Below are 24,554 nucleotides of genomic sequence, written 5' to 3'. Positions count from 1 at the left end.
CAGAACACATGCTGGGGAAGGGGAGGAAAACTGTCATATTACACAGTTGAAGTCTGTTTTTAACTCTTAGCAATATTATTTTGTTCATTCACTAGATACTGTATCAATGACCTAAAATGTATTTCTATTAGCTGCCCAAAAAAAGTTCCTGAAGTCTTTTACTGGAAGGTCAACAAAATTAACTTCTGGGGAAAAAAGCAAGAGAGTATCTTGCTTTAATCTTACAAACTTCACGAGACACCAAAACCACCTTGTAAATATTCAGGGAAAAAGCTATGTTTAGTTATTTCAGGATCTGACTGCACCTTTGGAGACTTTATTCATTTCACATGACAGGAGAAAGAGTTAAACTAAACCCACATTCAGTACCACTTCAGTAACACATCGGCAAGTCTGCTGAAATAATTACTGCATTAGCCTTTCAGAGCTAGCAGTAAAGCACATAAGAAAAAAAGAGGAATGGTGCATTTATTTTCCCTGGTTACTTTACCAGAGCTGAAGAAATCAAATCTGAACACAAGACAATAGGCATCAAAATTCACCCATATTATCATGGACAGAGATTTTCACTTTTGTTCCATTTGATCAGTTGAAGAATACATTACTAAACATATGAAATAATTTCTTTCAAATACAACAAAATTTGAAAACTTAAAGCCATTTTGTGCATTAAGATGTTACAGAGCATATACATCGCCATAAATTAATTCAAAGTTTCGTTTCAATAAGAAGGAAAAGTATGTCCTAGTGTTTTTTGCATGCATTATCAGGGTGCTGTCATACTGAATAGGCCCAAAACCCAAGTTTTACACAAAGTATTTAATCCCATAGCCTTTAAAAATAAAAATTAAGAATTTGGCAAATAGAATAAAATGTGTTATTGTCAATTTTCGGAAAATATTTTTTTTTTTTTAAATTGACCTGAAACACAGACATCTCTCATGCAAGGCATAACAAACTACAGTTATTACAAATTCAAGATATTTCTTATTTAGGCAAAAAAACTTAGTTCCCAAACTAATATAATTTGCATGTTACAGAGCATTATACCATACTACCTCTACTACTGTTTAATTAATCAGCTGTGTTTTGCTATGCACAGCATGACTGAGAGCAGACAAGGTAGCATGGCATTGTTCGCCGACTTACATGGTGCCTCTAGTCTCTCTGAAGCAGCTCTTAGGACCAGAATACACAGAATGACATCAACAAGTTATCTGAGAAACTTGGCTAACATTCTAAAATAAACCCCGTAAAAGCTTTGCTGCCCACATTACCCAGTTTAAGGTAAACCGCACACACTTCAGCTCAAATAAGGTTTTAAATAAGATAATTCTTCTGCCACAATAAGCCATTTTATTCTCCAGAATTATTTCAAGTTTTAATTCAGCCAAGTCCTCCTTATCTTACTAGTCCAACACACCTCAATTCTGTAGATCAATTTACCTAGCTTCATAAAATTCACTGTTCACTTATTTCTTCATGCCTTGTTTTGCAGAGAAAGAAACTAACATTATGTGAAATTACAGGACTAAATCCAGATATCTATGCGTATGCAAAGCATTCAGCGGGCCCACTAATTCATAGAGGTGAAGTGTAACCACATTGGTTTAAATGCTCCATTTTTTAAGTGTGTAAAACAAGCAAACACACAGGCTAAAGGCTAATACATTTCTACTATAGTTTACAATCTGTAAATGCCTTCTCAGAAATAAATCATTAGAAATCCTAGAATATTAGAACTGGTTTAGATGAGTTGCACTGGCAGAGAGACTGCCATCTACACTGAAAGCGTTCTGAAGCAGATCTTGTCCCTCTCATTGAAGGATTCTTCTTGTTCACTGATGATACTCCTCTACTACTACTGGTAGACTACATCGACTACAGATTTAGCAAAGAATTACGGAGAAGAGAAATAAATAACCAGGGCACTGGGTTATTTTCCTTCTTAAATTCCAAACTGAATGCCCTCAATCAAACAAGGCTCATCTCCAACTGGCCAGCACTATTATAATCACTTAACATCAAGACAAATTGTTCCATTCTCTCATTTTTGTTTTGCTAGCTAAACAAGTATAGACTTTTAAAATATCATTTTGTAATTATGCCCCTCAGTGACCAAAAGTGTTAAAATTACATCCTTTATTACAATTCGTCTAAATTATGTAATTGAAAGACATATCATTTTGCACATATTCTAGCATCTAAATGAAAAAATATAGTTTAAAAGAGGAACCTCACACTTCTCCCCCAAATGCAAATTGCTTGTTAGAGAGGAGGAAAAAAACAAAGATTACATTCTTACATGTAAGAGGTATTGATAAACATTTTAAAAACAGAATAGATTATAGCAACATTGCTCTGACACCCTCTGTGCAGGTTGTTTAAACACTAGCTAGCAATAACAAAACAGAAAAATCAATCAAAATATAGATACCTAGATCCTAAAAATTAAAAGACTTGTATAAGGAACAATTATGTGTAGACAATTAACATGCTTCAGTTTGAAAGCTTATAGTCTTCCTTATGCTACATAAAAATTTACCAGATCGTGAAAACGTTTGAAATAAATACTGTCTATATTACCAGTTCCATACCAAATCACATTTTTTGCTTACTACTCTTTACAAATTATCCCTTTTTGTTGCTCCTTTGTACTTCCTAGAACCCCTTTCCTCCACCGTTCATAATAAATTTAGTCTTTGTATGACTATGGGACACAATAATTTTACACTAAGCACTAAAAAACACATCCTCTTAAATTGCCTTTCCCCCCCCAAACTCTAGTTTCTCAACTCTGAAGTTAATGACCTGTCAAGCAAGTCACTATGGCTTAGTTTTTCTAAGGAATTCCATTCTCTTCGCCACCTAGCATCTCAAAGGCAGGTAAAAATTTAGTGGAAAATATAGCTCCGCAATCTCAAAGAATTTACTGTCTTTCCAGTCAGAAACAGAGCAATCTCTTTTCTTATCCTCATGACTTCTGCACAGAGCTAGTGAACACAAAATCCTACTTGCAATACAACACAGCTGTACCTTCACTCTTTTCCTCCTCTGGACAAAACATCCTCTAGTTTACACATTAGCGAACAGCTTCTCCTCCCATTCGCAACACACCTTTATGCGGTGTACAACTACTTTAACAATTTCTACCTCCACCTCCTCCCTCCCTGACCCCCGATCATTTTCGCTAGCGTATACCACGAACAGACTCCTAGGAGAGGATTTTTTTGTTTGTTATTAAACGTGATGTTGCTTACCCAACGTGGCTGCCGAGAAGCAGGACAAAAGGTACTTTTCCTCCCCGCCTTTCCAGACACACACACACCCCGAGCAGAGAAGTCGGCCACCCAGGCGAAGACGATCTTACCTCAGTGTTCCCCGAACGCCAGGGCCTCGTACCCCACCCTCTCTCCCTGGTGCACCAGCCCCCGGGCAGACTCCGCTGGCCTGGTCCATAAATGTCCATCCTCTCCTCCAGCGAGCGATGCAGGAAGTTCTGGAGAGGCCCCGGGCGCGGGGAACTTGCCCACCCGCGGGACCCCGCGCCCGCCGCCCCCGCACCGCCCCGCGCCCCTCCCCCGCCCGCCCCCCGCACCAACTTCCCCGCCAGCACCCCCCGCTCCGCTCCGCCGCCGTCGGTACGGCAGACCGGGAAGAGGACGGCACGGGGACCCTCATTCTCCCCCCTTTTCCCCACCTCGAGCCACCCTCCTCGGCGACCGCCCCCGCCCGTCACCCGCTGCCCCTGCCTCCGACCCCGCTCGCTCGCCTCCCGTCGCTCCGACCCTCCGACCCTCCCCACCGTCCGGAACCGCCGGGCTCAGGGAACACTCCCCCGCCCTCCCACTCGCCCCCAAAAGCAGGGACCCCCCTCGCTCACTCACCCGCCCGCGTCCCCTCGCTCCCTGCCGCCGTCGCTCCTGCCTCCTCCCCGCTGAGGCTCCTCAGGAGACACTGACACCGGCGCACGGATACCCGCTGGGCGCTATTTTTGGGAAACAAGGCCCAGTCGGGGCCGGAACTACTTCCTCTGTCACACTCTCTCCTTAGGCGGAGCAGGCCGCCTCCCAAGGATATCCTTCCGCTCTTTTCTCCTGGCAGCTCGGGCGTCGCTGAGGGCGCTCAGCCGAGCCAGGCCGGGACGGGATGAGGAGGACAGCGTAGCAAAATATGAGGTGAACCTGCTGCCGGCGGCGGGGCTGGGGGTGCCCCGGTTTGAACATCCAGCATCGCCGGATTATTTTGTTTTACCATGGGGAGCGGCCGGGCCTACATTCTTCGCTCGCCGACCGCGAGCCGATAGGGCAACACGCCGGAGTGAAGGGGCAGCAGCGCCAATCACAGCGCCCGCAAGAAACAAGCGCCGGCGAACCAGAGAGCAGTTTGGTGGGCGGGGCGTAACGAAACGTGGAGGCCTTGAGTGACAGGAAAGCGCTCAATCAGAGACACGGCCAGGGAAGCAGTAGCCAATCAAGGCCGAGCGTGTGCGAGCCTCCTACGAAGGAAGGCCTTGGCCGTGCCCCCCCCAACCTTGGCGCAGCGCATGCGTACAAAGGCCCCGTCGCTCTCCGGGATGCCCCCGTCCCTCGCTTGGCCGCCAGTGACGCACGTAGCCAGGCCCGCCCCACCAAGAAACGGCGCATGCGCCGACGCGCCTGCCCCGGTAGGGCAGGGCCGCGCGCGCCCCGGCCCAGCGGCGACGTGCCGAGGGGTTGCCGGGGGCAACGGCTGCGGCGGGCCCTGCGGGCGGGCCCAGGCTCCGTGCCGAGGCCTCCCTGCCCGCCGCGGTGCCAGCCGGTCGGTACCACTGCACCCACCCGCCATCTCAGGGTCCCGCAGCCCCTACCACAGCCCGCCTCCCTCAGGAGGAGAAAGCGTAGGGGCAGAGCCCCGGTTCTGCCGCGCAGCCAGCAGAGCTGCTTGCCCGTGCCTTCATGGCTCCGGCCAGGCACAGCTTTGCTCTTAAGGCCCAAACCCACGGCCTTGAGTTAATTAAAAGAAGTCCCAATAAATGGTCCCTGAGCCTCTCGCCAGATGTGATCACTGGAGGATGCATCAGGAGTTACCACCCCCAAAGAGCCCAACTACCTCTGTCACCATCACAGAAAACAGCACCACCCCTATATATATTTCTTTTTTATATGTCATTATTTCCAACTGGCTTTCTGTGAAAATCACTGGTCTATGAGGACATGAGCTCTGTCTTCGCTTTCAGGCTAAGGTGACAGTCCACCTTGATTCCTCCTCCATCCGTCTCCATCTCAACATTATCTCTGTCAGAGTTCCCATTAATTTTGCTTTAAGTAGAAAAGACTACTTGGGAATACATAATAAAAGACATAAAATTGGCGTCTTTCTCCTTCACAGAAGGCAGCAGCTGAAGAATGACCCAAAAATAAAATTTTGATGATAGAAAGATACTTGCTAAAAATCATCTGCGCTCTACAGCTTCTCCAGATTTATCCTGCAAGATACCCGCAGCCTCGGAACAAAACGATGGGAGCCATTTCAAAGCACTAAATCACTGACGGAGAGTGCACATCTCTGCTTCAGGACATGAGAATCAAAGGTGCTTTCTCTGGAAAACGGAAATCAGAGTGTGTTCTTTATATTTGGAAGGCTATATCATTAACTGAGTACAAAAAAAAATAGCTCCACAAATGGTTAGGAAACAGGATGCAAGAAATGATGACACAAACACCCAACTCGCAGTGTGATAACCACACCGTGGGAAAGAAAAAGGTAGATTCTCCAAGCTCGTTCCCCAAAAATGAACGTAAGTTTCTGTTGTCTGTTTCCAAACATTTAGCTCAAATGGAAGCTGTAATTCCCAGCTCACAGAAATGCTGAAGTTCAGGATTTATAAGGTACAGTTTACTTGGGATTTAAATATATGGCCAGTAGATAAGTTGAACAATTTCTGAAACATCCACCTTTCATTCAAGTGCAAGAGTATGCGCTTCTTACTGTGGGTCTAGGAAAAAGCTAATAAGAGGTGTGAAAAACAAAGAAATAACAAAACACAAATAATTGCCATCTACTGTCATATTTCCAAGCTGATTGTTACTGACCTATAATAATCAGGAAGAGATTTAAGTACATACAGTTTTCTTACAATTCTCAACATGAACAGCGCACATCATTGATTTTTATATGAGTATGGTTTATTCTCTTCTTCCTCACTATACCTATCATCCATAATATCTTTAAGGTCTATTACTAGAATCTAATGATTAATACCGTGAAATCCTCTCATGATAGCAATATACTGAAAAGATGTTAAATAAGGAGTTCAGAATTTTATCTAAGTTATAAAAGTCAGTGGGAGTCTGAGTAAGACACCAAAGCAAGGCCTGAGCAAGGACTTCTGGATATACTCATTAATTACTTTCAGTATGTAATCATATTATTCTAAGCTGGCAAAAATAGAGCAGGAAGCCAAAGAGATAAATAATTGGTTCTAATCTATCCTTTTCAATGGCACTACAAGAATAAGCATAGCATGTGTTGCTCAAGGGATTTCTATATGTGCCTTGCAAACAATAGTTAAGGGGTATAGAGCAGCGTCTTTCCCACTGAAATGCATTCCTCCCTCTATTGAAACTCTGCCCTATGTAACAATTGAGAAAAGGAAGTGCAAAATATGGCATCCAATTGAAAGTACAGATGTTGTTTTCCATACGCGATGATGTGCTGCTACATCTGCTTCTGCAGACCCCTCTTGGGACTGCTAGTGAAAAAGAATGGGTGGCGGGGAGGTCACAGATGTTCTCACATGTCACAATAGCATAAATGAAAGATACCACCCCTCAGGGTGACACAAAAGAAAATCATACAAGAATTTACATATCAAAATGACTAAAAACACTGCACGACTTGATGGCCATGTTCTGTGTTACATTTAATTTCCAGGACAACTGCAAAGGCCAAATGCACCAAAGGATGCAAAGCTGTAGGTGATTAAGAAAAATCCACGCTACAGAGAAAAAAATTATGATCTTTATAAGACTGTAGAAGCAGCAACATAACAAAGCCACAGAGAACATCACACTTCAGTGTCAATATGACAAGTGAAAAATTATCATAAGCATCTGCTAGCATCACTCTTGACATAGAAGAGAACAACCACTGAACGCATTTCTGCCCATCTTATGTACAACCCAGAGACTGAAAAGAACCACCCAAAATCTCTTCCCTTGGCCAAATAGCAGGCAGTGTAATTTCCACCATATCCAAGGAGAAATAAACCTGGAGAAATAAACCCAGAGAAATAGCAAATACAGGGTGAAAAAAGACACCGGTATTCTTAATTTTAACTTAATAGCCTCACAGTTGAACGGAGTCATCATCCAGCAGTTGTTATGGCAATAAAGCTTTCCCTTGCATCTCTATTCCAGTGCATTTCCACCCACCATTCGAAGTATTTTGGAGGCACTACCACCAAAATCATATCTCCACTAACTTTTAACTTACATTTTAGGACCTTCTTACAAAACACTCCAGAGGTGTACCATGGCTGTTCCTCGGGCCTCCTTTCAAATGTTCCTTATAATCCAGAAATCAACTTTTTCATCTTGCGTCCTGGAGAAAAATTCTTAATCTCATGCTTCTAAGGATGAACTTTGTATAAAAACAAAATGCTGGACTTCAAAAATTATAGGTAAAAGAGGAGTAGGGGATGTTATGTAGCTTTTGTATATTTGCCAAACAATTAAGTTATCTTTCATAGGGAAGGAGGGCCTAAGAACAAGCTTTTAAGAACAAGGTTTCTTCAAGTCCCAGGCCAGATTAATTCCTAACATTGTTTCGCTTACAATGGTGGAAGTACTCTATGAATGAAGATTTTGTAAAGGACTACTTATTGCAACAAAACCAAATTGTACTCTCAGCATTTCAGGATGGGAACTCATTAGAAACAAAGGATAGGAGCAGGGGGGACTCCCACCTAGGGAGCAGGAAATTGGAGAGGAGCAGATAATGGTTCCTTTCCATTACCACTTCGGGTAACCCTGTTAACCCCATAATGACCCTTTAGGACACACACAGACTTTCGCTCTCGGAAAGCTGGCTTGGAACAAACTCCCCTGCCTGTGGTTGGGAGTATTGCTGTTACACTACTACTTGGCTCTGGTGTTCCACTAAAGACAGATATAATCAAGTAAATATTTCCTTATTTTAGTTAAGTTCAAATTGCCTGACAATGTATGAATTAAATTCACTCAATCCATTTCATAAACTGCCCTCTGTAAACCACTAATATTTCCACATCGTTATATGGTACATTCAGTAATCTGATTGCCTTGGGAATATTTGTTTTTCCAGAACTTGTGGCCAAGGTACATAAGATTAGATCAGACACAGCTTGTCTAAGAATGCTGTAATGTGGGCGTACAGTATATTTTCTAGTTTTGAATTACAGGTAAAAGTTCTCCTTCAAACTTTTCCAGTCAGGGGTTTGAGCTAAGGTATCTGAAGTTGTCTGTTGCAGCATTCGGCACTTTTTGTTTTGCATTGCCGTTGGCCTTCTAATACTGGAGGATCAACATGGGAAATATTTGTATTGCATGCCTCGCTGACTGAGGCCTGATCCATACCTCAGCAAAACTTGTGATATTTTATAGGCCCTCACAATGACAGAACACAAGCCTCTCTGGGATTCACGCTCCTCTGCTGGGATTTTCTCACCATTCTGCATGTTAACATGAACCAACAGCTGGGTTTAAGAGATCTGATATAAATAGTAACATCATGCTGCGAGCAAGCTTCTTGGAAAGTAAAGAAAATACGTTATTTAATGCACTCTGACATTTGCCTTTCCTCCCCTTATTCCTAAGCTGCATTTCTGTAAACACCCATAATGACAAATGCAAAGAAGTTGACTTCTTCAGATAGACATAACAAGTGCTGCCTTGAGCCCAGGAGATGATATCCAGAACAGCTTACCTCTCCTTAGCCAGACAGCTGGCAAATTCTGCACAGTAGGAAAAGGAGTCAGAGCATGGATGGAAATTCCTGCTTCCAGCAGCATTCAAGATTACAACCTTTGGGATTTTATTTTCATGGTTGCTCTATGTTGCTTCAGAAACTTCCTGCTTTTGCCATATCTTTCCATTCATTAAAATTGCAGCTTGCAATTAAACATTCTGACATAACATAGCTGAGATTTTTTGGCAGCAGCCTTAACCAGAGGTTTTCAGAGTTTCCTGCAGACGGCTTTAAATTTTCATATCCTCATGAATGCTTGCCACCTTCTTTTAATAACTTGAAAAAATAAGCCTCTCTTAGGAACTTCATTGTTTCTGTATTTCCCCAGCACTCATTTACTGCTTTTAGAAATGTGTCATGCACATGTATATTTATAGAGAGAGCAAAGTGTACGTATGCACAGTATAGTTTGACATCTTATAGAGAACACACAGATTGCTTAGTAGATCTAAAGAAAAACAGTTATGTTTGATATTTTCGTTATTAAAATGTACTTCGCTCTTCGGATGGTATTGTATTATTTCACCCCTCTAAAAAACCAATCATATTTAGTACATTATTCAAAAACTGCAGGCCTTCATCTGGTAATAATTTAGTAGCTTTATACATATTATGAGTGTCATATATTGCAACACTAAACTATTTTTATTATTTCTATGCAACAAAGTATTTCTTAGGACAGATCTTGCCCTTTTTCCAAAGAACTAGAAATCACTTAAAAGGATTTTAAAGTTACTTGCATTTTTAAGGTGTAGGATATATTTGGAGACCTGTTCAAACACTGCTTGCCATCATCTCTAATACAGATTTAAAATTGATTTAAAAGGGGGTCTTTTAATGTTCAAACTGACCTTAAAGTCTTTTTTATTCTAACATTACCTGGCAAATAACTTCTTAAAGGGATATTATCAATTTAAGAACTATGCTTTAGTCTGGAAAATTTTCCAAGAGATTAAAGAGAAAATGTATCCTTTTTTCTATAAGTTTAATTTCTATATTTGACAGCAGTATGTGTGGTCAGTATCCCATGCTGTTAGGAAACAAAAGAAACAGAAATAGATATAGGAGACCATAATACCTGAAAAGTCTTTGAACTACTTTTTAAAGTAGATTTGAAGTTGATGGGGCCTCTTCAAGTGACAAAAGACTCCTGGAACTCTTAAAAGCCAGGTAAGTTGCTCCTGACTTGTGCAGAGCACCCTCAGCTCCCACTGCAATCAGCTAACGTTGCTCTTAAAATGTAAGTGTAAGCGTTATTTTTCCTGCATTTTATCTGCTTCACTGTAAACTCCACTGATCAAATTGCACATACGAAAAGGTACATTTTATTGCCCTGATCTTGTAAGCTTCATATACAGAGCCCACAATGGCTCTGCATGTTCTGTTATAATGTACAAGAAATAACAAATAAACTTTTAAAGCAGTTAATTTATGAAATAAAGTTTCATTCTTAAACTTGGGCAGTTTACAAGGTGCATTCTGGGTCTTTTATAATGGTGTCCAGACTCCTGAGCACAAGTATGTCATTGGTGTATTTTCCATTGATTTCGTTGAGGGTACAGTAGCACAACTGGTCTGTGTCCCACAGGATAAACAACAGACATCAACTTCCCTGCTCCCTCCGACACTTTCAGGTAAAGGCAAAAATGCCATTGATCCTCTGTCAGAGGTTTGCTTTGCTTTGGAAAACAAGCCGTAAAAATTCAACCAGAGTGTTAGCGTGGATCAACTGGTGTACTTTTCCGAGTTCTGTATCTGAACAGGCATTTGTTAAGGGGTTTATGGTTTTCTTGGCTGTGATTTAGGATTATTGCATACTTTCTCAACCCTTTACTAAAAATATGCTCAGTTCTAACCATGAAATGCGGCAGCACATTTGTTGTAATCTCTGAGGATGGCTTCTTATCTGTCAAACAGTTTAGAAGACAAACTGGCACTGAGACAACTCACCTGTTTGCTATGGTTACTTGATGATAAACTACTCCACAGACCCTGCTGTTGCATCTAGGACAAGTGTTTTAACACAGAGCTATGATACACATGTAAAACAGGTCACCCCGCGCTAAAATGCCATTTCATTTCCAAGCCAAGCCAGCTGGCTTTGGACAGAAAGTTCTTTTCTAGTTGCGTGGGCAAACTTTATCACCTTCCCATCCTTTTTCTCTTGCTGTCACATTACTGCAGAGGTGGCGGTGGCTGATAGCAGAGTGAAAAGCAGCATTCAAAATCTGTCCATGTTAGTTGAGATAATAACGCCTGGTCCTGAAGCCATGTGTTGAATCAGTCCACGTGATCTCATAACCTAATGAAATATCTTTCCTTTCATTATATGGAAGTAGAGAAAGATTAACTGAGATTGAGTTGAAATTGTTGAATAAAAAGGAAAAGCATCCAAAGTTTTCATGTTTGATCCTGTTTTTCCTTGCCCTCAGTCATAGTTTGAAATGGTCTGGACTCATCCTGGGTTTAGAACTTTCGTATCTCTAGTTTCACTTTAGCAAATCCTGTTGTGTTCCTCATTGGAAAGAAGCAAATTTCTTCTTAGCTCTCCCACAGGGTGGAGTAAGAAAACTAGTGTTATCTGGGAGGAAAACTGAAAGTTTGGGCTCGTTGGGTTTCTTTTCTTGTTCGTCTTGGGGTTTCTTTTCTCAATGGCTTTTAAGAAAGATGCAAGTTCATCTTTAAATTAGGCTCTAAAATGAAGCGTCTTCAAACTTCTCCATAAAATACTGCTCTATGAAGCCAATGGAAAGTCTCTTATTAATTCAAAGACTTAACCTGCAAAACTGCACCACCTAAGCAAAGAGTAAAATACACAATAGGTATAGTTTAACTGGCATAGAAGTGGTTTAAATCTGTTTTATTACACTTTAGCCAAGCTGAATTGTTCTAAACCAGGTTAAAACCATTACTGCAATGGAAACCAGGCTCTGAATTTACCATGCCTTAGCTATACCTTCCCCCTGGGTAAAAGAGGACGAGGCTACCTCAAATCACCTAGCATTTCATGCAGGTATGGATATGGAAAAAAGCTGACACATGAAGACTTGTCATCCCACACTAATTTGTCTGTGTGTCCATATCCATAGTTACACTTGTTTATGTAACACCAGTTTAAAAATGATACTTTTAGGGTCTGAACAGATGAATGAGTGATCTCATTCACGTCCTGTCATGCTTGACAACTTACCATGCATCAGCTGAGCCGTGGTAATTGACCATGTGTGTTTGCTCTTAGCCTGTGGTGATCTCGGATGGAAGAAACCAGTTTAGATTTTTCTTTTTCTTGGCCCTGAGGTTAAGCTGACACATTGAACCTCATGTTTGCTGCAGGGTAAAGAAAGGCACACTGCAGTTACCGTGCCTCAACTGATGTGCAGTAACTCGTTAAGTTGCTGGAACTGGACAGCGTGCCTGAGCTGTTGGTTAAAATGGGATAATTGAGGGCATAAATGAGGTGTTAGTTCAGTTCAGTGCAAGTCAATTACGAACGGATTTAAGGTAAATTGACATAAATCACTCTTAGTCCAGAATAAAAGTGGCTGCCCCACACTAGCTTAACTAAACCCAATACAGCTTAATCTAACATAAATGGAAAGACTTTTAACTAGCCATAAAAAGCCAAAAATCTTATGTCCAATGCTGTACAGTGCCTAGGGCATGTGCATTCACTTCAAGCAACAAATACAATTGGACATATAAACAAGGACAGTGAGCCAAATTCACAGCTACCTCTGCAGACAATGTAGAGAGAAGGACAGTATTGCTGTGAAAGCAGCAATACCTTCTCTGGCTTTCCCAGCAGATTTGGTACACTCTATCGTTTTCAGCTGTAAACTGCTGAAGGTAGGAATGAATATTCTGCTTTGCCTCAGAAATGTGCACTCTGCCACCATTTAATAACAAGTATGTAACAATGCTAAAGTGATCCTGGTAAAAGTCAATTGTGAAGAAACATGAAACAGCTGAGTTTGTTTTCATTCCTTGAGCTTGATGAAAAGTATTAAGGATCAGAAGATGATATAGATACTGAAAAGTAAATCTAGGTTTCATAAATTTTAATAAAGGAAGTGTTATTAGTAATCCAATCTAGCAGAATAATCCATAATGAATAAAAAGCAAATAAAGCTTGATTTTCTCAAATAGCTTCACCCTTCATCTCTAGAAACTGTTACTGAAATTAGGGAAGCATAGTTGGGATTAGTCATATAGGGACAATTTCTGAAATCCTTTACCAATGGGAGATGGAATCGAATGAAGGAATTTGCCCCCCTAGTTCCCATTTCCTGTCTTGAGTTATCTCTTCTAAGAAATTCTTTTATGGAGAATGTCCATGGGAAACTAGTCTGAATTCTTTGTCTCGTGTGAGACTCTGTTATAGATCAGCATCCCACTAGGGAGGATACAAGATGCATACGCACAATAAAATGATAGTCTTGCCCCTACAACACGCTATGCAGTCCTAGCAGCAGGCTGCGCTTCATTTATTCCCATGAGGCTGTTGAGAACCAGTAAGTTGTCGTCGTATAGCCTGTGGGAAGAAACACGGCCCTTTCTCATGGTGCTTACTTGGCTCATCCATCCAAGGTAAAAGTACATTGTCCTCCACGCTCTGGGACATGTGCTTACAGCCCCTTTGCCAAGACGTGAATTTTGTTCACTGGGGTTTTTCCCCCCCTCACTCCAAACAGCACTGTATGCACATTGTACAGTTGCAGCAGACCACACATTTTGAAGACAGGAAAAAAATAAGCATATTATTATCAGGATAATTGAGTGTTGGAAAGAAAGTTGCCTCCAGCACTTTGTCCAGATTAAAATCTCAATCAGTACCATTATGTGGGAAGTATCTGCAGTGACACGTGCAGGCTATGCATCTCAGTCAGCAATCGGCCTACAGCATTTGCAGAAGCTTTAGCAATTTCTTTAATGACCCTTACAAGTCCTCCATTTATTCAAAAGCTGAAATGCTAGTCTATGTGGGACAGAAACTTCTAAAACAGCAGATTGAAGTACTCGATGTAAATTGAGCAATTTCTGTTAACACATGTCGACTAAACCAGAGCTGCCAATCAGCCAAGCTGCTGCTCTGTGACAACAAACATCTGAGGTACTGGAGCTTGAAGTTAATCGAAGTTATTTATTTTATCATGCAGAACACTAAGCCATCAGCCATTGCTCTCACATACATAGTTTTCATCTTTCCCCTCAACCAGAGCATACATGCCTTCTTCAGAAGAAAATAAACGCTATGTACTTAGCCTTAATATTAACCTTAAAAATTCAGCTATCAGAGTCGATGTTTATTCTGCCTCTAGTACCAAAGTATGCACGCAAGCATAATTTGGGGATCACTGAAGGAAGAAAACCTAAACCACAGCTATTGTTAATCCAAGACCAAGCAATTTTGTTTGGATCATCATGAAGTAACCATGAACATAAGAACTGTAGCTAATACTGTTTCCCTCTCATCATGTTAGTGATCTGAAACTTTCCTTCAGACAATTCTTATTTTTAAAGTGGTTCAATGGAAGAGTAACTAGTTTTAGAGTGCATGCTATAAGAGCCAGAATTGAGGGAACTAGCAATAGCAAGTAAAGCAAAGCCATTTCCCCAGCACCATTTCTATACCCTACCACCAGTTGTTTCTTTTTTTCTGGTGGACGTTTTTGTTCCTTCATCATGAAGAGTGAAATTATCATGCAGTTACACTGCTGTAAATTTGGACCAGTTCCACTGACTGTTGATAGTCATTGCCTCCAAATGCCCCGGGGGTGCATGTTATACTGCATGCTCTGTGGTGCTCCTTCTAAACAATGTATAGCTGATCCCGTTCTTCATGCCAGCTTGCTTGTGAGCCATGCGGCAGTGTAACGGTTCCAACTTCCTTCTGTGTCCTGAAGATTTTGGCTCGAGTCTTGCTTGTTTGCCATGAGAAGGTTCCAAAATAAGAAACACATTCACTCCTGCTCCCTTCTCTTCACATGATTACATTTATTCTTTCTTTTAGTACTTTCCTCTCATCACAAGGCTGGGAGTATACGCTGTCTTATTGCTTATGGAAAACATAATTTATGTACTGTCCCAAAGATTTGCTCATATTTGAGTTTTCCTTGACCGATCTGACTTTATAGCCTATAGCTTTAGGTGCAGCTGATGATTCCCTTTTTTCCCCTCATTGTTTTGGTTCGTTAGTTTTAGCACTGCTGACACAAACAGTGCATTTCAAAAGGCATCTTTCCTGTGGGCTCTGTTTACTCGTTAATGTGGCTAAGTGTCATGTGAAGTCCTGGGTGACAGCTCGCTTTGCTTTTTATTGTGGCATTCCCCTATATGATTTATTTTATCTGAAGGAAAGCACAGTTACATCTGTAGGAAAGTGAAGAAGAGTCATGGGAAAAGGAGAGTTGTCAGAGTTCTGGCTGTGAGAGGGACTGGGGAACTTGACATTTAGGTTCCTGCACAAGCTGTAATTTCCAACTAAATAGCTCAGGCACTTACAGAGCTTCACTTTAGCCCCAGCTGTGCACTAAGTGCAACCAACATGTGTCTTAAAAGCTGCTCACAGCAACCTGACTTGACGTGACTGTTTTGTTTTCAGTAAAAGGCAGAGGAAAAAAGTTGCTTTGGTGAAGTGGCTGATAGCCCACATGAACTGGATTGGAATATTTCATCCAGGCCACTCAGAAGTGAACCAAAGTAGCTGGGAAAATGGCAGATGAATCTGACAGCTTGCAAATAAAGTTTCACTGGAAACATTGCACACTGAGTCGATGTCTGTGTAGCTTCTGGTACTGAATTATTGGTACAATCTCAGTTCTTTCCAATGAATCACATTTTCCTCAGTTCAGGATTAATCAACATGTCATTTAGAAGTATTCTCAGACAATAAGCACTATGATACGGATGTCAAACTATTTTAGGTCAGACTGTTTTCTATTTTTAGCTTATCTATTCTGTTATAGGACTAATGCCTCAAATTCAAAAAAGGCAAGTGTTACAAGATCTGAGCAAAATCCTGACTGTGTGGAGAGTCAGAGTTGTGCGCTTGACCCCAACAGGGCCAGGATTTCACCTGATGGTCTGTTTTAATTAAAGCTTCTTCCTGTTCAAATTGTAGTTCTATCCCTCAATAACTGAGGCAGTTACTCAAATTCCTGCTTTTATAATGCTTTAATGTTCCAGAAATGTTGCAGATGGCGGAACATAAGAGCAAGAGAGGGGGGCTAGATGTTTTGAGTGAAAGGTAGAAAAAGTCCCTGATTCACTGCACCATGATACTGCCTAGTGCACAGTATACTGCATTCTTACTTTTTGCTGTGGATCCTTATTCTAAGATAAGCAAGATTGAGTTTTGTATATGTACTTACATATAAACGTACCTGCTTTCTTGTATTATACATAGCATGTGTGCATACGCACATAGATGTACAGACACACACACAGAGTGCTACCTTCATTAACGTTAAATAATACTACATGGTGAAATTTTTTAAGCGAAGTAGTCTTCAAAATTAAGACAATGAAAAATTTTAGGAGGAAAAAACCAGCAAAGATATCTATCCAAAATGGAGACAGCCTTTCTTCTTAGTTAAGAGTTGGACTGCACAAACACATTACATGTGCGCGTACACCTTCATGGCTCAGAACTCAATGTGGGCAATCAGGTGTCACATTATACAGCTCCAGCAGAAACTCTCAGAGCCAGCGAAGACTGAATTCAAACCCTCTCTGTCCATAACAAGTCATTGTCATCCGAACTCTGGGTATGCCTACAACAGGGATAGCCAACCGGAGGCCCACAGAATTTGGATCAAGCCCACAGAGCAGTTTTCCTTGGCCACTGAAGCTGGCTGGCTCTCAGGCCAGCCCTGGGGTGTTGCTCTTTGTGCTTGGGGCAGGATGCACAGTAATCGTGTCTGCCTGATCTCCATGGGATCAGCTCACCTGCCCTAACTGATAATAAAAAATGGCTTTACAAATCCTATGCAAGTTGGCTATCCTTGTCGACATGCTTTTCTGCATGCAGATGAAATGTTGCTTTACTTGTGGTCTGAGCTGGCCAGAGCCCTAAGCCCAAGCTAATATCCTGCCTCTCAGCAGGCCACAGTAATTTGGGCATGTAGCACATTAGCTGCAGCTACATGGCTTCTGGTTCTCTTGGACAGTGGCCAGAGTAAGCTCGTATCTGCCTTCAAAAGACCATGTAGACATCGCTTATGTAGCTGGTAGTCAGAAGACCTGTGACAGGAGTGGAAAAATACTGCTCCTGCACAGTGGAAAGCAGGAGCGTACCTTGTGCTTTACAATCTTTCAGTGCCTTTTCCAAGTCCTGGGGATCTTCATTTCTGACCAAGATTGCAGAGTCTGACTCGTTAGGCCTAAAAAGTCAGCAAGGTCTGCCTCAGCCAGTGTATGCCAAACATACAAATGCCCACGCAGCATATCATGAAGTACCTGCCTACCCGTGATGCGATCACTCTCGAAACCCTGCCTAATTTCTTGTATTAAGTTTCCTAATCTCCAGGCTATCATTCCTTTTTAAACTGCCCCATTGATTTAGTAGCGTATTTAAAAAGAGCATTAAAATTATTCCCCCTCTGCAGCACTGCTCTGGTTCATTAATTACTTCACATTACCAACATAAAACTTGTAAAGCGAAAGAAAATTGCAGCACTGACTTGCAATTGCTATCACATTTTCTGATCCCAGTGTCGGGGACTGGCTGTACTCTGCAGTTACAGCCCCTGCCCTCAACGCTCGCTGCACAAACACACTTGGAGTCATTTGCTGCTTTGAAAATAATTACACCACCACACACGTTGTGTATTAGGGCTCTTTACACTTCGCTCAGAAGAAATCTGTTTCAAGCTGTAACAACCTGAGTGCGAATCAGCTTTTAGAGTAATTTTGGATTCTTTTTAGACATTTTCTTCCTCTACTGTCAGAGAAGGAAAAAGCCATGTGGTCCTCTGGTCCCTTTCTCCAGCCATGCAGGATTACTCTCCTGTGTACACAAGCAATAAAGAGATATATTTTCTTTTAGCAATCTGCAGATACTGCAGAATAAGTGATGGCTCTCCTCATCTGTTAAGCTGTACAAGCTGGACAGGAGATAACAAGCATCAGAACCACACCCTGACTGATTGTACTTAACTTCAATCCACAGCGGAGGTGGGTGGCACCTCTCCCAGGTGGCATGCTCCGAAATCTGGCTCCAAGGGGTTTGCGTGCCGCGCTGGGAGCAGCAGTGCAGAGAGCACCTGAGCCTTGACCCTGTGGCGGAGGGAACACAAACAGGTATTGAAGACTCCGGTGCATAGCCCGGCTGTAGGAGCTGAGCCACTGCTCCACATCCAGCCCATGCACCAGGGGATTCTCCTCTCCAGCTGCTGCAGGGATCCTCTGCAGAAACACCAGCTACTCAGGCTGTGCTTGCCAGCGTTACCTTTGCCTCTCACTTCAGTCTTCCATGGTCTCCAGCTTCTCTTTTACATCTCACTCTCTAACCGGGGAGCTTGCAGAGTACAGTTGCGTATCAATTGACTATTCCTCAGTTAGCAGAAAGGGAACAGCAGAGCGATCATCTTCCCAATGAGTCAGTGCTTCTTGCTGGAGGATGCGTGACTCACCCATCCCCACACCGACTGCCTCCCTCCCCCATCACTCTCCCTCACCTCCAGCCTCGCCTATTCCAATCCCATCTTTACAAAACACATCCTTATTTATTAGTCCTTCCTGCCATTACCTTCTTTGCTAGAACATGATTTGATACAGGGAAAACGCCACAGTACTCCTGTTTTCATATTAGAAAAAAGCGTTACTCGTTTTCACCACTCAGGTATGTGTCTCCCGGTCCCTCTGGACATGCATGCAAGCTGTGCAGCCACAAGCCTGTCTGCAAAGTGACTTTCAAGCAAGGCCTATTAGAAACAGCAATTCCCTGCTCTAATACATTTGTTCTGGGCCACAGGTAAGATCCCAGTGTTCTTCAGCTTCTCCCCACCCCATCGTTATGATTTCTCAGGGGTGTTTCTGTTAAGAACCCATTCTACTAAGTAGTTACGAACCTGGATTAAGGAGAAGCAGTAACTGCTGATTGAACTAAGAGAAGAATCAATGAGCCAGTGTTAGAAATCAAGGAAGAGTACTACTACCCCCATCAGTTCCAGTGCAATGGTGTTCACTTTTTGCTTCCTGACTTTTACAGAGGGCTAGTTATTCTCATCTTACCCCACTGGGCTAATTTTCCTCTGAGAAACAAAGTACTGGCTGCTCAGGATCACACCAGGAAGCAAAAAAAGTGCCTGGACTTCATGCCATAGGAAGGACAACCAGCTGTAATACAGAAATGGTGACAGGAGAAGCTAGTGGCCTTACAAAGGGAAGAAAGTCAGGGGGTGGGAGGGTGTTGCCTTTTTGGACCTGCAGAAAATAATAGGATACAACTTTTGGAAATACAAGCTTGTGGATTAGTGCTGGGTGCCAGATTTGCAATGAAAACATGCCGACCACGGACACCAGCCCAAGCAGGGCTACAGTTAGCAGCCACCAGCAGCGAGTATCATTTACACCTGCTGGGTGGAGTGGGAGGAAGAGCGCTTACCCTTTTGCAATGGGGTCTTTAATGGCTGCACTTATCTGGAAAGAGGTCCAGCAAGAGTTCAAGCTCTGCTTGGGGCCTCTAAGTATGACTGCCATGCAGGCAGTAACTGCAACATTTGCTCAGTAACAAAGGCAATTCCTCCACAGGGAAGGACTTGCCCTGCCTCCGCCCACGCTGTGTTTTCTCAGGAAAAGAGACAGCTCAGCATCCCAGGCTCTTCAGAACATAATATATTTTGCTGGCAATAATCACACCTTGCCATCATTAATAGCAAAACTTGACATTAGCCAGACAGGCCTTGTTTCTCTAGAAAATCATCAGAAAATGGCTAAAAAGCAAAACCCAAGCACATTTGTGTGACTTCGCAGTGAGACTTTGCATCAGCCTGAGCTGGACTGCTCAAGGGGTTCCAGTATGTACCCCAACACCAGACAGGACAGACCCTGCTGGTGAGGGATCCGTAAGAGAACAAAAGCCACAAGATCAGTTTATCCAACCCCAAAATTGGACAGTGGTTGCAAGGAGAAGGCATTTGGTGGATGGAGTGATTCAGAGAAAATTCCTCATCTTTTTAAAACTGTCCCTGCCCAATGGAAATGCCAAACAGGTAGCAATTCTGCTTGCTTCTGTCTTGCAGTGAAATCTTTTGCCTGGAGCTGATTGGGATTAACTAGTTACGGGGCAGCATGCATGACACATCTTTGCCACAGCTTAAGCGAACAGAGAGTGCACTCCTTGGGGCAATCCCTGCCTCTCCCTCAATCTTGTACAACACCACGCACACACAAAATAAGGCACAGTATAAATAACAGCTCTGTCTCCCTCCTGCTCTAAAATGCAAGTAGTTTAAAACAGAAGCCTTTCTTACAGGGAAGAGCAGAAAGCCAGTGTTTTGAAGCCACTTTCTTCTCACTTGTTAACATTAAGCCCAGCCTTCTGCTCATAAATAATGCATATGGCCTCTTTTTGCTCAATTACACAGTAGTGTCAGATTCCTCACTCTGCCTTCCCAGAGTCACTTTCTGTCTCTTCTGGAGACAGCAAGGCCCACTTGGATGTCTGCAGCAGCCACAGACTCATTAGACTTGAAGAGGATCCTTTCCGTACCCAGTTAAAAGACTCACAACACCTTCGTCTTGGAGTTTTGGTAATTATCCCTTGGTGGACTGAAATGCTGGGTGGCAGTGTGTTTACAGTAAATAGGGTTTGCCTTATCCCAGCATTCGTGGCACAGATTCTAAATATGCTCCAGGATGCAAGGATGAGATGGGTAAGAGGGTCACTGCATAGCTCATGAGCTGGAGTGCACGCAGATCTGAGAAGAGAGGGATTACGACAATGCTCCTGCAGGCTTAGCAGAGACACAGAAAAATCATGGGGAATTCAGTTTGTCAGGTGAGTCAAAGATGAGAAAACAAAAGAAAACAACTCCTCTTCTTCTCCTGCCCACCATCTTTTCTGATTGATTTAAACTTAACTTGTTGAAATGAGAAGCCAAGATTTCTCCTTTGCTATCAACAGCTTGCTGTCTATAGATACCGTCTCATTACAGAGAGGCTGCCTGCTTTTATGCCTTAAACAAGGCAGCCAGAAAACGTTAGACTGAAGTATTGCATGTTATAGATTGACAACATTTAAAACCTAGATGGCCAAGCTACTGATATAATTTCCATACTCATTAACCATGACATCTCCAGTTCTCCCCCACAGCATTCTGTCAGATTCAGCCGGACCAAGAACCTGTCTTAGCTGCCAGAAATCATTTCTTTACTCCTCCATGGATTGGCATCGCCTGAATGTACTCTTACCCCTCAGAGCAGAAGTTTATAGAAATCTCTTTCCCATTTCCCAGCTGTGCATCTTGCCTTCCCTGCACACACACACATGGTCTATTAGCTGTCCACAGCTATGCCCTTCTAGCTGGCAAGCTGCCTGTTCACAAGCTGCTCCAACAATTGCCCTTGAGCATAAGCCAGTGCCAAGTCCCCTCTCAGGAGTTCACGCTCCGTGCTAGCACTAACACGATCGTACTGATGGCTTTGCCCCACGCGCTGCTGACAATGACCTCTCACGGACCCCAGGTTTGCTGATGGCAACAAGCTCCTGAGTATTTTCCAGGCTTATATTTGCCAGGTTGTATTGTCAGAGCCGTCCCACAGACCAGCAATCTGTCAATAGCAGAGTTAGGCTTACAAATGCAGCGTGACACAGGAATCTAGGACTCTCGTAGTTCTTAGGATGAAAGACTGTTTCACACATGATGTGACACTGGAGAACAAGCACAGCCACAGAGGCAAAAGGTGGGTGCTGGGCTCATGCAGGAAACCTTATGCAGGCATTTTGAAACGGTAGAAGTTGAACTGGTGGGCACTAAAAGGGCAAGCGAAAGCATTTCCAAATAACTTTTTATACAAGGAGAGTAACTCTACCCACTAACAAATCCTGTCTGTGAACAGGAAGCAGCTTACCAGGCTCCTGCACGCAGCCAGGGTGAACGCCGAAGCGTCAGAGGGTGGATCGCCTCGCCTTCACAGCTGAAGTACCACTTGCTTTGTAAAAAAACACCATATTGACTGAGAAAGAAAAGAAAGGAAGAAATATAATACTGTACCCTCCAGCCTAGGGTACTCACCTGTAAAAGGGCACAACTAAATTCTGGTCCTGACACTGCAAACGTGTAATTATTGTCACCAAGTGCAACAGCATCAACAGGAAAAAATGTTCTCAGCCACCTTGTATCTCTCGGGAGAACAAATCATGTCAGCCTGTACAGTCAGCATCGCCACAACACATACGCCAGGCTATCAGGATGCCCGAGGTGAAGCTCTTGCTACTGCTGTATTGCCTCACAAGGCATGTTCCTGGCATAAGAGGAGCAATATATTAATGGCACATATATCACGTACCATTGATAACTGCTGGCCATCCCCCACACGGGCTCATCATAGGTCAAATTACTTTAGCCAGTGTCAACGTACTCCGCTCACGTTCAACAGGAAATAGTAAAAAGATGCTTTGCTTTCCATCCTAAAGCTGGAAGAGTGAAAATACAGATGCATCTTAAAATTGTGTTTAAATATGAAAATGCTCCAAATGCTTCAGATTGAAGCTGCTCAAAGGAACAAAGAAGTCGTCTTTCTGACAGACTCAGAACCCAGTCAGGAACAATGGGGCTTAGATTTAAAACACAACCCAGAACTGAGTTCTTGCAGTTCCTGGAAAATATGAGTACTGGACTGGTGCATTTTTTTATTCACTATTATTATCTCCCATAGACATTCATCCTGATCTTAACATCTTTATTGTCCACATCAAGCAAGCTTCCTCTCAAACAGAAATGAATGTTCCAGTAAATTTCCTTAGACAAAAACATAAAAATAAAAGAGACCCCTTTATAACTTTTTAAAAAACATACACTTCATGTTTTGATTCAAAGTGCTCTTTGTTTCAGTAAGTATAAATACTGAATTTTACAAAGAAAAAAAAAAGCAAAAGTGAGAGAAAGAAAACTTCTCTCATCCACGGGTTAAATAACAATTGCAGTCTTAGTTCCAGACTGATTACACTGAGAGGCAAATGCTAGGTAAAGTCAGGGTTGTTATTTTGCCTCAAGGACAACAGATCTTTGTCCTGAACCCTGCAGTCAATACCTATAAATATTCTGAATGTTGTCATAAAATTTTGAAAAACCTCTCTATCAGGGACACAAATGTAAGACCTTCTGCTTTAAAATCATAGCAGAGTTAAGTTAGAAGCTACAATTCACTTCTTAGAAATGTAAGACAATCGTTGTGCATGCTATTCATCTGATGTAAAAGATCTTTTTGTCTGCACTAGTCTTAAATCCTTTTAGCTGAACTCGTTAGCAGTGGGGACAGGGAGAGCAGTATTATCTTAAAGCCCTCTGCATGCCATGCCACCCTCTACACGGAGAGTTAGACCCTGTCCCAGAAAGAGAGCAATGGCCAGAGCATGGGTAAAGGCTACTGGCCCTGGCCACAGGCACCTCTGAGCCCTCCATGCCTCATCTTTAAATGAGGCCAAATAAATCAACCCTCCTGCAAAAATATTTTGTGACCTCTGGTGAGAGATGCAGTATAAATCCACATGAACATTTCCTTTTATTATCAGTAAATACTCTTGGATTGGTTGAAATTGTTCCTGCCACTGATATCACGGATCTCTGAAGAGATAAACACGAGCTGATTGATGACTTGTCTGCAGGATCTATTTCAGCCACCCCCAGGCAGGATATTTTCCATGCGGGTAATAATAAATCTTACTATTGAATGTCATCAAATGAAAGCAAATTATGGTAAAAATAGGCACAGTTATGTATTTCTTATTATATAATATTGAAGAAGATTTTCAAAGATTGGAGGAGCTTTCATTTGCATGCATGATTTTTTGTAATGTAATCCTTTTGCCTACTTTTAATATATATATTTTAAAAGCCTTGTACAGTCAAGCAATGTAAAGAGACTATCTCCTCAAAATAGCCCTTTGTGTAGTCAGGTCTGGAAGGTAAGTTTCTCATCACGACTGAGACTGAAATAAGAACAATTTCCATTCTCCACAAATACCAGGGCTACCTTTTACTACCACTTTTTATGTGATATTTTCAGGTATCACTGCTACTATTTTATACATTTTATTTGCAAAGGAAGCAAATGGCATCCTTTCTTGTCAGTTAATAGGAAAGGTTTGAGGAGAGAGCTGTCACTCACTCTTATTGCTCTAAATTTCTTTTCTAAAAATGACTGTAGAGTTCCAGGGAAAAGTTCTACCTTCATAATGAGAACAGCATTGAAAATGCTCATGCCACATTATTTGTGCCAAGCTCAGAAATAAAGATCTATGCAACTTTCTAGGACCTATTACATACAATAAAGCCAATGCTTTGTACCAGGATGTCTGTGCTGCAGAGGAAGGAAAATGTGCAAATCCAAATCTCACATTC

At 42.4% G+C, this 24,554-nt stretch overlaps 1 protein-coding gene and 1 long non-coding RNA gene across 10 annotated transcripts in view; both read right to left on the bottom strand.

Moving 5' to 3' along the window:
* Positions 1-4,287, bottom strand: part of MEF2A (myocyte enhancer factor 2A) — a 92,267-nt gene extending 87,980 nt beyond the window's left edge. For 2 of the 8 annotated variants that reach the window (XM_054837523.1, XM_054837524.1), the window contains exon 1: positions 3,888-4,286. The gene's annotated coding sequence lies outside the window, so the exon portion shown is untranslated. Of the gene's footprint in view, positions 1-3,370; positions 3,546-3,887 lie in introns of those variants that run through there. The other 6 variants (XM_054837525.1, XM_054837529.1, XM_054837522.1 and 3 more) reach the window with 5 other exon arrangements.
* Positions 4,288-6,145: 1,858 nt separating this feature from the next.
* LOC129211023 (uncharacterized) lies at positions 6,146-22,387 on the bottom strand. Of its 2 annotated transcripts, XR_008578714.1 has the most exons (4): positions 22,227-22,387; positions 22,063-22,143; positions 12,179-18,264; positions 6,146-11,783 (listed from the first exon to the last, which is right to left on the bottom strand). It is a non-coding gene; the product is annotated as an uncharacterized LOC129211023 (long non-coding RNA). The 2 variants fall into 2 exon arrangements; XR_008578715.1 differs by lacking the exon at positions 22,063-22,143 and having other exon boundaries at positions 22,227-22,371.
* Positions 22,388-24,554: the final 2,167 nt, after the last annotated feature.

Source organism: Grus americana, chromosome 10, assembly GCF_028858705.1.
Source record: "Grus americana isolate bGruAme1 chromosome 10, bGruAme1.mat, whole genome shotgun sequence".
NCBI lineage: Eukaryota > Metazoa > Chordata > Aves > Gruiformes > Gruidae > Grus > Grus americana.
This window is presented reverse-complemented; position numbering and strand designations above follow the sequence as displayed.